This window comes from Bos mutus, chromosome 21 (genome assembly GCF_027580195.1).
Source record: "Bos mutus isolate GX-2022 chromosome 21, NWIPB_WYAK_1.1, whole genome shotgun sequence".
NCBI lineage: Eukaryota > Metazoa > Chordata > Mammalia > Artiodactyla > Bovidae > Bos > Bos mutus.
In genome coordinates, this window is record NC_091637.1 from 32,658,128 (window position 1) to 32,668,917 (window position 10,790).

The 10,790-nt window shown below is 52.2% G+C and overlaps 1 pseudogene; it reads right to left on the bottom strand.

Annotated features, from left to right (window-relative positions):
* Positions 1-1,028: 1,028 nt before the first annotated feature.
* On the bottom strand, positions 1,029-10,396 carry LOC102283936 (stress-induced-phosphoprotein 1-like; annotated as a pseudogene).
* Positions 10,397-10,790: the final 394 nt, after the last annotated feature.

The window sequence follows — 10,790 nt, forward strand, 5'->3', positions numbered from 1 at the left end:
GATGCCATCCAACCATCTCATCCTCTGTTGTCCCCCTCTCCTCCTGCCTTCAATCTTTCCCAGCATCAGGGTCTTTTCTAATGAGTCAGCTTTTCACATCAGGTGGCCAAAGTATTGGAGCCTCAGCTTCAGCATCAGTCCTTCTAATGAATATTCAAGATTCATTTCCTTTAGGATTGACTGGTTTGATCTCCTTATAGTCCAAGGGGCTCTCAAGAGTCTTCTCTAACACCACAGTTCAAAAGCATCAATTCTTCAGCACTCAGCCTATTTATGGCTCGACTTTCACATCCATACATGACTACTGGAAAAACCGTTGCTTTGACTATATGGGCCTTTGTTGGCAAAGTAATATCTCTGCTTTTTAATATGTTGTCTAGGTTTACCATAAGTGATATCATATGGTATTTGTCTTTCTCTTTCTGACTGACTTTGCTTAGCGTGATCATCTGTAGGTCCATCCATGTTGCTGTAAATGGCATTTTTTGATGACTGATTAAAATTTCATTATATATATTATATATATAATATACACACACACACACACGTGCGCGCATGCGCACACATAAACCACATCTCTATCCATTCATCTGCTGATGGACATTTAGGTTGTTTCCATGTCTTGGCTATTGGGAACAGTTCTGCTTATGAACATAGGGGTATGTCTGTCCTTTTTTTTTTTTTTTGGACATGCTGTGTGGCATGTGAGGTTGTAGTTCCCTGACCAGAGATCAAACCTGTGGCCCCTGCAGTGGAAGCATGGAGTCCTAACCACTGGACCACCAGGGAATTCCTATGCACGTATCTTTTCTAATTATAGTTTTGTCAGGGTATATGGCCAGGAGTGGGCTTGCTGGGTCATATGGCAACTCTTTTTTGTTTTGTTTTTTGAGGAACCTCCATAGTGTCTCCCACTGTAAATTGTAGCTGCACCAATTTACATTCCTAGAGGCACTTCTGCATCTGTCCCAGGAGGAGGCAGGGCCCCTTGTTATCTGCTGCACCTTCAGGCGGCCTGGCCCCTCACCTCACACCTTCAGGCTGTCGTGTCAGTTGTCCTGGGCCATCACGTAGCATTGGTAACCATATATCACCTCCTTTACGATTGGAGTCCAGGTCTGGTGCCTTCTGGTTGGACATTTGTGACCTGTCTGTAGTCTTTCATCACTTCGAGGGCAACCACTTTCCATGGAAAACCCTTGATGAAGGTTGGTTCTGGCTGAATACAGTCTTCACAGTTCTTGAGTACCACCTAAAACCACAGGAGTTTGCTATAGCGGGCTGGATCACTGTACAATTTGTACACTGTACAGTCACTGTACAATCTGGCATTGTTTGGGTTCTGTTTGATGGATTCTGTCTAAATGCTTCCTGGGGTGGGGAGAGTCCCTGTCCTGAAAACATTCATTGCCTTTGTTCTTCTCCTCTGAAGCCAACTCAGAGCGTATGGAGGCTCTTGCTCCTTCAGGATTTTCTCTTTCTGTTGGCACTCTTTTTTAATTGGAGTATAATTGCTTTACAATGCTGTGTTAGTTTCTGCTGTACAACATTGTGAATCACCCATGTGTTTACATGTATCCCCTCCCCCCCAAGCCTCCCTCCCACCCCACTCCCCATTCCACCCGTCTAGATTATCACAGAGCACCGAGCTGAGTAGTATTGACATGTATACCCCTACCATATGTAAACTAGCTAGTGGGAAGCTGCTGGATAGCAGAGGGAGCTCAGTTCAGTGCTCGGTTGACATGTTTGGAGCACACCTGGGATTCAGTGCTCTGCTGGAGACTTATAAAAATGGACGGCGTCCTTGTACTTTTCTTCTTTGAAATAAGAGTTGCCAATTCGAGCATAAGCTCTGGCCATCTGTTGATAGTCCTTCTGGCCCACTTCAGTGGTCTTCTCACAAAGCTCCTGGCATTCACCGTAGTCACCCTTTGCAAAGAACATGACTGCTTGATTGGTCACATAAACCATGTTGGTGGAGTCCAGGCCCATGGCTCTGTCATGGAGCTTCAAGGCTGTGTCAAAACCTTTCTCGTTATCATCCCCTGGTTCTTTGTCTTTCAGTGCCTGCTTCTTCTCTGGAAAAATCCTCTTCCTTTGGCTCCGGCTTGGTCTGCTTTTGGGGAGGAGGTGGTGGTGCAGGTGTCACAACGTCCTCCTCCTCAGGCATCCTGCCCACACTGACTCTGAGGAGGACGCTGAGAGTAGAGTAGTCATGATCAGGGATTTTGAAGTTTTGTGTCTAGGTTCAATGGCTTGTTTCATAGTTGCTCTGTTAGTTCCTGGTAGGTAGGGTTAGTGAGCTGTGTCCTTGTCCTGGGATCACTCTCCAGCTCCCAGGACAGAATGAGTGTATTGAAAGGGTTCATGCATTTCTTCTCTGCCAACCAAGCCTCCATGGTCTGTAAACCTTCTTTGAGCTGAGGAATGTTTGCCTTATGTTTTAAACCTGCCTCAGAGGTTTGCTTGGCTTCTTCAAATTCATTTGAGAACTCAAGAGCCTCTAGTTTTCACGAATAGCCCTTGCCCCAGTCAGGCTTGAAGTTGAGAGTTTTGCAGCCATCCTCTGAGGGGCTTTCTATTGTCTGCTGCTTTCATTAATTCTTGGTTTGTGTTTTCTTGTCTCCTTCTGGGCCTCATTGCTTTAGCTGTGTGCCAAACATTTTAAAAACAGTAGCTTGTAAAATGTTTTGAGGATTAAGATAATGTTATCTTCCACCGGAGACAATTTCGTTTTCCTATCCCAGGGCCTGAATTCAAGAGCAATTCAAGATAATTGTAATCCAATTTTATGAATTGAGACTGAAAACTGGGCTGCAGTTTATGTGAGATTTGGCTTACTTCCAGATCACCCTTACTCCCAAGATACAGCCGTCTATAGCCATCCAGAGTTCCAAACCAATGGTCTGTAGGTTTATAAGAACATACGCACACCCTACCCCAAACTTTGGCAGGTCCTGGACTTCAACCTTTGTCTCTATAGTAACCTAGAAGCTCTTCAAAGTACTGATCAGCTTCTCAGCCACCTTTTTAGAATCGACAAACACCCCCATGGGAAATGCAGCTCCAAATGCTGAACCTTTTTCATCTCCTACTTGTATCTTGGTCTAGGAATTCTTCACTGTTGAGTTGACTCTCTGATGCCTTCATGCAGATTTCTATTTCTCTGCAGCCAGTGTTTTTATTAAAGGTAGACATTGTGCTGGTTTTCCAATTTTTTCCTTGGTTAATGGGATTCCCTTGTGGTTCGGCCAGTAAAGAATCCGCCTGCAATGGGGGAGACCTGGGTTCAATCCCTGGGTTTGGAAGATCACCTGGAGAAGAGAAAGGCTACCCACTCCAATATTCTGGCCTAGAGAATGCCATGGACTCTATAGTCCATGGGATCACAAACAGTCGGACACGACTGAGCAACTTTCACTTCACTTCAATGGGCGGTTCATAGTACCTACCCCTTGAGTCAGGAGCAAAAGCATGGAGTTGGAAATGTACCTGGAAAGAATGAGTGTTCCCACTTAGCCCAAGTGGAGGGTGCTTGTTGGGGAGACATGGCGAAGTATGAAGAAAGCAAAATCATAAAGGGCTAAGAGCACCTAAAAGTGTGGGTTGCCTGGAAGGGATGTGTGCCCCCAAAGACTGCCCACTGCTCCCACTGAGTGAGCTCTGTTCATGTCAGCTGAGTTGGGTGCTGCCAAGTCAGAGAAGGAAGGCCAGGCATAGTTTCTACCCAACACAGGTGTAAAGTCAGGGCTAGGGCAGTGAAAAATAGAAAGCCCCAAATAACAGTGGCTTGAATAACATAGACATCTATTTCCCTCTCATACCAAACACATTTTTGGAGGTAGATAGTCCACAACTGGTCAGGTGACTTCACAAGGATGTCTAGGACCTTCCTGTTTGCCTCACCATTTGACATTTACAGTCTCTACTTCATGGTTCAAGAGCTTGAGTTTCACATTTCAGTCAGCAAGAAGGAGAATGACGAAGAGTAACACTGTTTCCTGTCAAGGACATCCCTCATGGTGCTCTGCAGTCCATGGGGTTGCAAAGAGTTGGACTGAGCGACTGAACTGAAATCATGGTGCTCTTATCCTATTGGCCGGAACCAGATCACATGGTCACACCTACTACAAGTGAGGCTGGGATATGTAGTCTTTATTCCGGACCACTGCATCCCAGCTAAGAATAAGGGATAGTTGGGAATTTCCCTGGCAGTCCAGTGGTTAGGACTCTGTGCTTCCAATGAGGGGGTGCAGGTTCAATCCCTGGTTGGGGAGCTAAGACCCCACATCCCATGCAGTATGAAAAAAGAAGAACAAGAAGAAGAGATAGTATTAGTAATGAAAAATAGGAGAAGTATTCGGGGACAACTAGTGGTCTCTGCTAGTGCCCTCCCTTTCCTATCCTGTCCAGTCCCTCTCCTCCAGGAAGCCTTCCCTGATATCTCCAGTACTTACTAAGCCCCATTTCCGTTGCTGCACAGTTCAGAGAATCTGACCACTGTAAGGAAATTTTGAATAAAAAAAATTACTAGATGTTTCCAGTGGAAAACTATGCGTTGCTTTGATTAAAACCATTCTTCTGAAACTATATATATATATATAATTTTTTTACAATCTTTTTTTACAATCTTATGTTGAGGATGACTGATAGCAATGCAAAATAATTGTTTATAATCAAGCAAATAAAAAGTTTTACAAGTATTTATAGACCTATTTAAACATTTCTTTATTCCACATAAATTAAGGCTTCTTTGAATTCTCCCCTGAACTGGTCATAATGCCTGCCTGGTTCCCTCATTAATACTGAGTTAAACACAATCTCTAACGTGTTCATTTTTCCATCTGCATGAGAGCCATGATTTTCCTTTCATTCAACTTTCAACACCACACACAGCCTGACTTGGTAAGCGGGGGAATCCAGCCAGAGGTTCCAGCAGGAGAGAGGCCAATCTGGGTAGAAAAACCCAGGAAAAATGGCATTAGGTATCAGACCCCTGACCCTCCTTAGAGGATGTACCTTTGGAGATAAAGGGCAGGTCTGGGGCCAGGTTTCCTACTTGGGCACTGTCATTACCCGGGGCTGAAGGACAGGTAGCGGGTGAGGCAAAGACCGGGGAGAGGCAGGCCAGAGGCAGGAAGGCAGTCAGTTGACCTGATTCAGCTGGGATTTCTGCTTGTCACTTGCTCCTGACGGCCTCACAGAGTGATTCTGACCCTGTCAACATGCTTGGAATGGGTGGGTTGACACCCTGGGTACCTGAGTGATGTGATGATGGGCAGAGCTGTAAACTGAGACCCTGGGGGAGCCTGGGCTGGGCCCCAGAGGGAGCTGGGGAGGTGGGGGCTCTGGAAAGTGTCTGGACGGCGGGGAGGGGTCTGCCCTTCCTCCTGTGCATGAACTGAGTTAGCCGTAGAGCTTTGCTAAGGCTGTTCTCTCGGCCTAGAACACCGTCCCTGGAAGCACAATGGAGTGGAAGGTGCCACTTCTCTCACACCGTTTCTCCTGTCCCTTCCCAGAGCTAGCACGTGGCCACCTCAGCAGCCATGGGCAGGGGTGGGAGTGGAGAGGAGCATGGGCTGCCGCTGGTCTGGGGAGTGGGCCAGGATGAACGTCAGCCAGGCAGGAGAGCCAGAGGCTCATGGAGAATTGAGAATTCAGCAGAGGATGCAGAGGGCCCTGCCTTCCCCTACTCTTCTCCCTGTTCCTCCCGTGAGCCTCCTGTTCTGTCCTGGTCAAGTGGCCAGAGCCCTCAACCATGAAAGCAGCCCTTCTCTAAGGAGCAAAGTAACCGGGGATTAAGGTCTGGATGGGCAGGCACCTGCCAAGGGGCACATGAGTCATATAAGCTGGTCCCCACCCCACCCCACCCCCACTCCTCTACTAGAGGATTGGGAGCCCGGAAGAGACAGCCAGGAAGGGAGGACCAGCTTCATACCCACCTTTGAAGCCAGAGAGGCCTTACCTCCGGAAGGCACAGAGGCAAAGCTGAGCACCCACCGGCCCCACTCCCGGTGTGTCTAGGCGAATGTCTGCCCGGTCAGTCCTGGGAGGACCTGTCCTGTTTCTCCTCTTGGGATCCCCCTCTCACTCACTGCTTTATAGATAGATCTCCAGGACTCTTTGGGTCTCCATACACCCTCTCTTTTGGTGCTGGACTAGGGTCATGGGATGACCGCCAGTGTAGCCCTCCTCCTGCCCCAGGAAGCCACTGCCCCAGTGATCACAGAGAGAGAGGGCTCCCCTCTGTACTCAGCTGTGTTAGGGAGCAGGGCATGGAGAGGGAGCAGAGCTCTTACACGGAACAGCAGACTATATAACTGGGCTAGACTGTGGTCCTCTCAGGGCTGTGGAGCTGGGAGGAGGGGAGGTCCTGATGGAGGGGCCTGAGCTGGCCCATGAGAAGAGGAATATTACCCAACACTTGGCTCCGGATCCTGCCCCAGAGGTTGTGAATCTTCTAAAAGTTTTTATTGAAATCCTTGATCTAGGGTTAAGATTCCCGCTCATTTTATTTCAAGGATGAAGACAGGTTATTTCAGGTGTTGGGATGGCCTTCCTATTGAAGTGCAGGGGAAGAGTGGAGACAGCCCAGGTCTAGCTCAGCTCAAGTGCAAGTCCCAGCACCGATGCGGACACAGATTGAGCCTCATTCCCATGCATATCCTAAACCCTGATCCTAGACATAGCCCTGAGCCCCAGTCCCTAGTTCTTGATTGAACTTTCTCTGAGATTGGTCTCGATCAGCAGGGGCTTGATGGGGAGAGAGAGCATGTCCTCATCTCCCACCTCTGGAGCCTAAGCCCATAGCCTTGCCCAGTGATGTGGAGTGGTCCTCAGGCACGTTTCTGTCCCTGGGAGCTCACGTTTTGACCTCACTGTTAAGCCAGTCTCAGTGCTGAAAGAGTCTAGTCCAGCCTGGCCTGGGGTGTGAGTGGCCTTTACTCTTGGACCAGAGCCATCAGAAACCAAACCTTCCTGGTCCTGAGGGTGCCTGGGAAAGGGGCGGCCCTGCCCATCTAGGTGGAGTTTGGGATTGCTGCGCTCACCATCTCCTTTGTGGAACACTGACATCTCCCGAGACAGAGGCTTCCTGGCATCACCAGGTAAGACCTGGGCATCCTGGGTGCACAGGCAAGGGAGATGGAATGGGGGTGCCGGAGTGGGTGATGGGGTCATGGGCCAGAATTTAGACCTGTGGAAGGGCAGGGGGGAGAAAGGGGGCAATGAAACTAGGCCTGGAGGCAGTTGTCGTCAAAGAACAAAGCCTGCCCTTAGGAGGACATCCACCCCAGAGCCTGGGGGGTCTGGACCCTTAACGTCTTCACGCAGAAGGGGCTGGGTGCAGATGGCTGTCTCTGGGTATGTGGACAGAATAGCTTGGGTTTACAAAGCAGTTGAGCTGTGGTTGAACGGCAGGAAAAGGGCTGGGCTGGGGCGTTTGCCTGATCCTGGGATGATATATGTGTTAGGGTGATGTTGGGTCATGGGGGAATTTTTCCCTTAGAAAGGGGAAGGGGTGCATTCAGGAAGGAGTTGCTGGGTGGTGGCTAGAGGCAGGCAAGGAGGGCGGGAGTTTCTGGTCTGATTTCCTGTTCTGAAGGGTTCTAGGGATTCTCTTCCCTTAAGGGGTTTCTGCGGCCTGCCTGTCCTGAGTGACCTGGGACAGGTCTTGGACCCTCCTGGAGGTCACATACAAGCCAGGAGCCTGGTAGGAGAGGCTTTGAAAGAGCTGAGAACCTCCTACGGCTGCCAGGTGTAGGGAGAGTTGTGGAGCATGGTCTGGGCCCCAGGCCTAACTGGCTCCCATGAAGGCAGCAGACCCCTGCCCTTCCTGCCCTCAGTAGCTCAAAGCTTCTTAGGGCCACCCTCTTCCTTCTCCTCCTGTGTCTTCGGGGGCGAGGGGAGGAAGGAGGCGGTGAGAGGAAAGCAGGACTGACCACAGCAAGGACCAATAGGAGGCTCTGGGTCTGCCTAGAATGCCGGGTCTGCAGGGGAACCTGGGGAGAACCCTTGACCTAAAGCCCACCCACCTCCACATTCAACATCCCCAGTCCAGGCCTCTGGCCAGGATTCCACGTGGGCCCAGTGTAGGGGGCATGATGGGGACTATTCTCTGATCTGCTCTCCTCCAGACTCCCCTCCTAGCCTGATGGGGTGGGAGCTAGGGCAGGGAACGGGCATCACTGCCCTCCACCAGGTCCCATCCCACATGGACACTTGCAGGGCTCCCACCACAATTACTACCTCCACCACCATCACGAGTCTGCCATGACTGCCACTGTCGCCACAGCCACCCCCACCCCACCATCAGCACCACTAATACCCCTCCTACCCCTACCCAGATCATCTCCATCACTGAGACCCTCACCACCTCCATGAAGACCACCCCACCCCTAGACCGGACAGAACTTTTCACTCTTCTTCAATAGATTGTCAAGCCTATAACCTCTCAGGCTGTGGGGCTGGCACACAAAGTCCCCATTCAACAGAGCCTGCCGCCCAAGGGGAGAAGGGCTTTGCTGGAGGACACAGAGACTTGCGCCTGAGCTGCAGAGCAGGACTGTGGAAGGAGGCCAGGCAGACGCAGCTCAGGGCATAGCTGGAGGCGTCGGCTGACCAGAGCTCACGGCTGGGCCGCACTTCTTTCCTGAAGGGACATCTGGAGGGAATCTTCCACCTGCCTCCTCCCATCTGGTTCTGGGCTTGGCAGCCTGAGCAGGAGCCTTCAGCATGGCTGGGCAGTGGCTTCCATCTGCTGGGATTCTCCTGGCTGGTAAGTGGGGGTGTGGCCCAGGGGGGCCCATCCCAGACCCCGCCAGCTCACTTCGGGGACTCCCATGGCTCCCACATCAGGGCTAACCTTCCTTATCTTCATGTCAGCCTGGCTTTGTCAGCTCAAAGGATCCCCTCCTCAGTCCCCCAGGCTTGGGTCTCCCCAAGGGCACTCAGTGTCACTCACTGGGGAAACGTGGCGTTGGGCTGGCCCCATGGGGCTCAGTGCGCCCCAGCATTATGGCTTTCAGAGATGGGGCCCTCCCCATCCCTCACCCCTTTCAGCCCTCAAGCATCCTGGGTTCTGGAAATGTGACGAGGTGATTGCCTCGTTCCCTTGCTGGACGCTGAACAGCACTTGTCAGCCCCCTCCAGTAGCCTGGGTCTCACCAGAAAGGACTTTCCTTGGGACAGGGTCCTGCTACAGGGTGGAAGAAAAGAGTGGGACCCTTGAGGTATACCCTCTTACCCTCACAGTCCCCCTTTCTGGTGGCAGGGCAGGGTTGCCTTGTCTCTGGTGGGCTTGGATCAGAGAGGGGAGAAGTCTCTGGAGGTAGACCAGTGGTTCGGGGCAGAGCCAGGGCCAGGGTTTGGGTCTCCTCGGGTCCCCTGAAGCAGGGAGGTGGCAGGGAGAGCAGGCACCTGAGACTGTGGGCCAGTTCCCAGCCCACCAAGCGGCTGATAGAAAAGGGCTCTCCTGGTTTGCAGCTGTCCTGGTGGTCTCGGCTCCTGCCCTGCCCCTTCCTCCTGCTCACGAAGACCTGGGCCCATCTCCCTGGACCTCTGGCACATCTGCTTTGCAAGGTGGCAGCAAGAAGATACTCCTCTCATCATTAAACCACTTGGTGCCAGTCCCTGCAGGGGTCTCTCCCTCAGTCGAGAGGTCAGGGGAGGCTCCTAGCAGGAGGGCAAGAGGCCTTTTCCCAGAGGCCCCCGGGGACCAGCAAGGTCTCCTAGGCTTCCTCCTGGACTCGCAGCTCCTCCCGAACCAGACTGCCCCTTTGGGACCCTCTGGCACCCCAGGAGGCGCCACACACAGAGCAGCTCTATCCGCAGTAGCTGAGCCTGCAGCCCACGGCGCCCCCAAGTCCCAGCCAGTGTCCCACGTGGCTGCACCTGGAGATGGAGAGGAGATCTTGGTCCCTGGGTCTCCAGAGAGGGCTGCCACATCACCACTGCAGGCTTCTCCCCAACCGCAGTCCCAGCCTGTGAGCAGGCACCTCTTCAACCCCAAGGTCTGGACACCATCTGCATCAGGGCCCAGCAACTTCAGGCCAGGGAACGCCCCACTTCTGACGTTGGCTCCAAGGGCCCCAGAGAAGGCCGTGTCCTCAGCACCCCAGGGCCCACTTGCGTTTGCATCGATCAGTCACATGTTGGCTGCAACAGAGCTGCTTCCTCCTGTAGCAACAGTGCGGTCAGTGCTGGACACGGCTTCTGCAGCCCTCATGGTGGTCTCGGGCTCCCCTAGAAATGGTCTGGAGTCCAGTCTGGGCCTGGGTCCTTCAGTGTCGCCGTTGCTCTCAACAGTACCCTCTTCACAGTTGTCATCAGCATTACCGCCACCATCATACCCACTTACATCCCCGTCACCCACATTGGCATCACTGTCCCCCATCATGGGCCCAGGTTCCCCCTTCACCGCCAGAGCCAGAACCTCCCAGGACGCTTCTGCATCTGTGCTCCCCCACACAACCGCAGGCCGTCTCGTCAATGTTTCCAGCTTTCCACCTGCCCAGCCACCTCCGGCGGTTACAGGGATGGCTGCTCTTCAGTGGACAGTCCAGCCTAGGCCATTGGTCCCTGCTAGCCCAGCCTCCTTGGCCACCCTTTCCCTCAGATGTGCCCTTGGCCTTCCTGCTGGCTGTCCCAGAGTCCCAGGAGCTGTGGCCTCCCCCCAGTCGCCTTCCCTGTCTCATCCCCGCCAGACTGTCTCATTGCAGGACTCGAGATCCTCCTCCCCACGACCCAGCCGTGTGACTCACTTTGTGACCTTTAGGATCACCAATGAA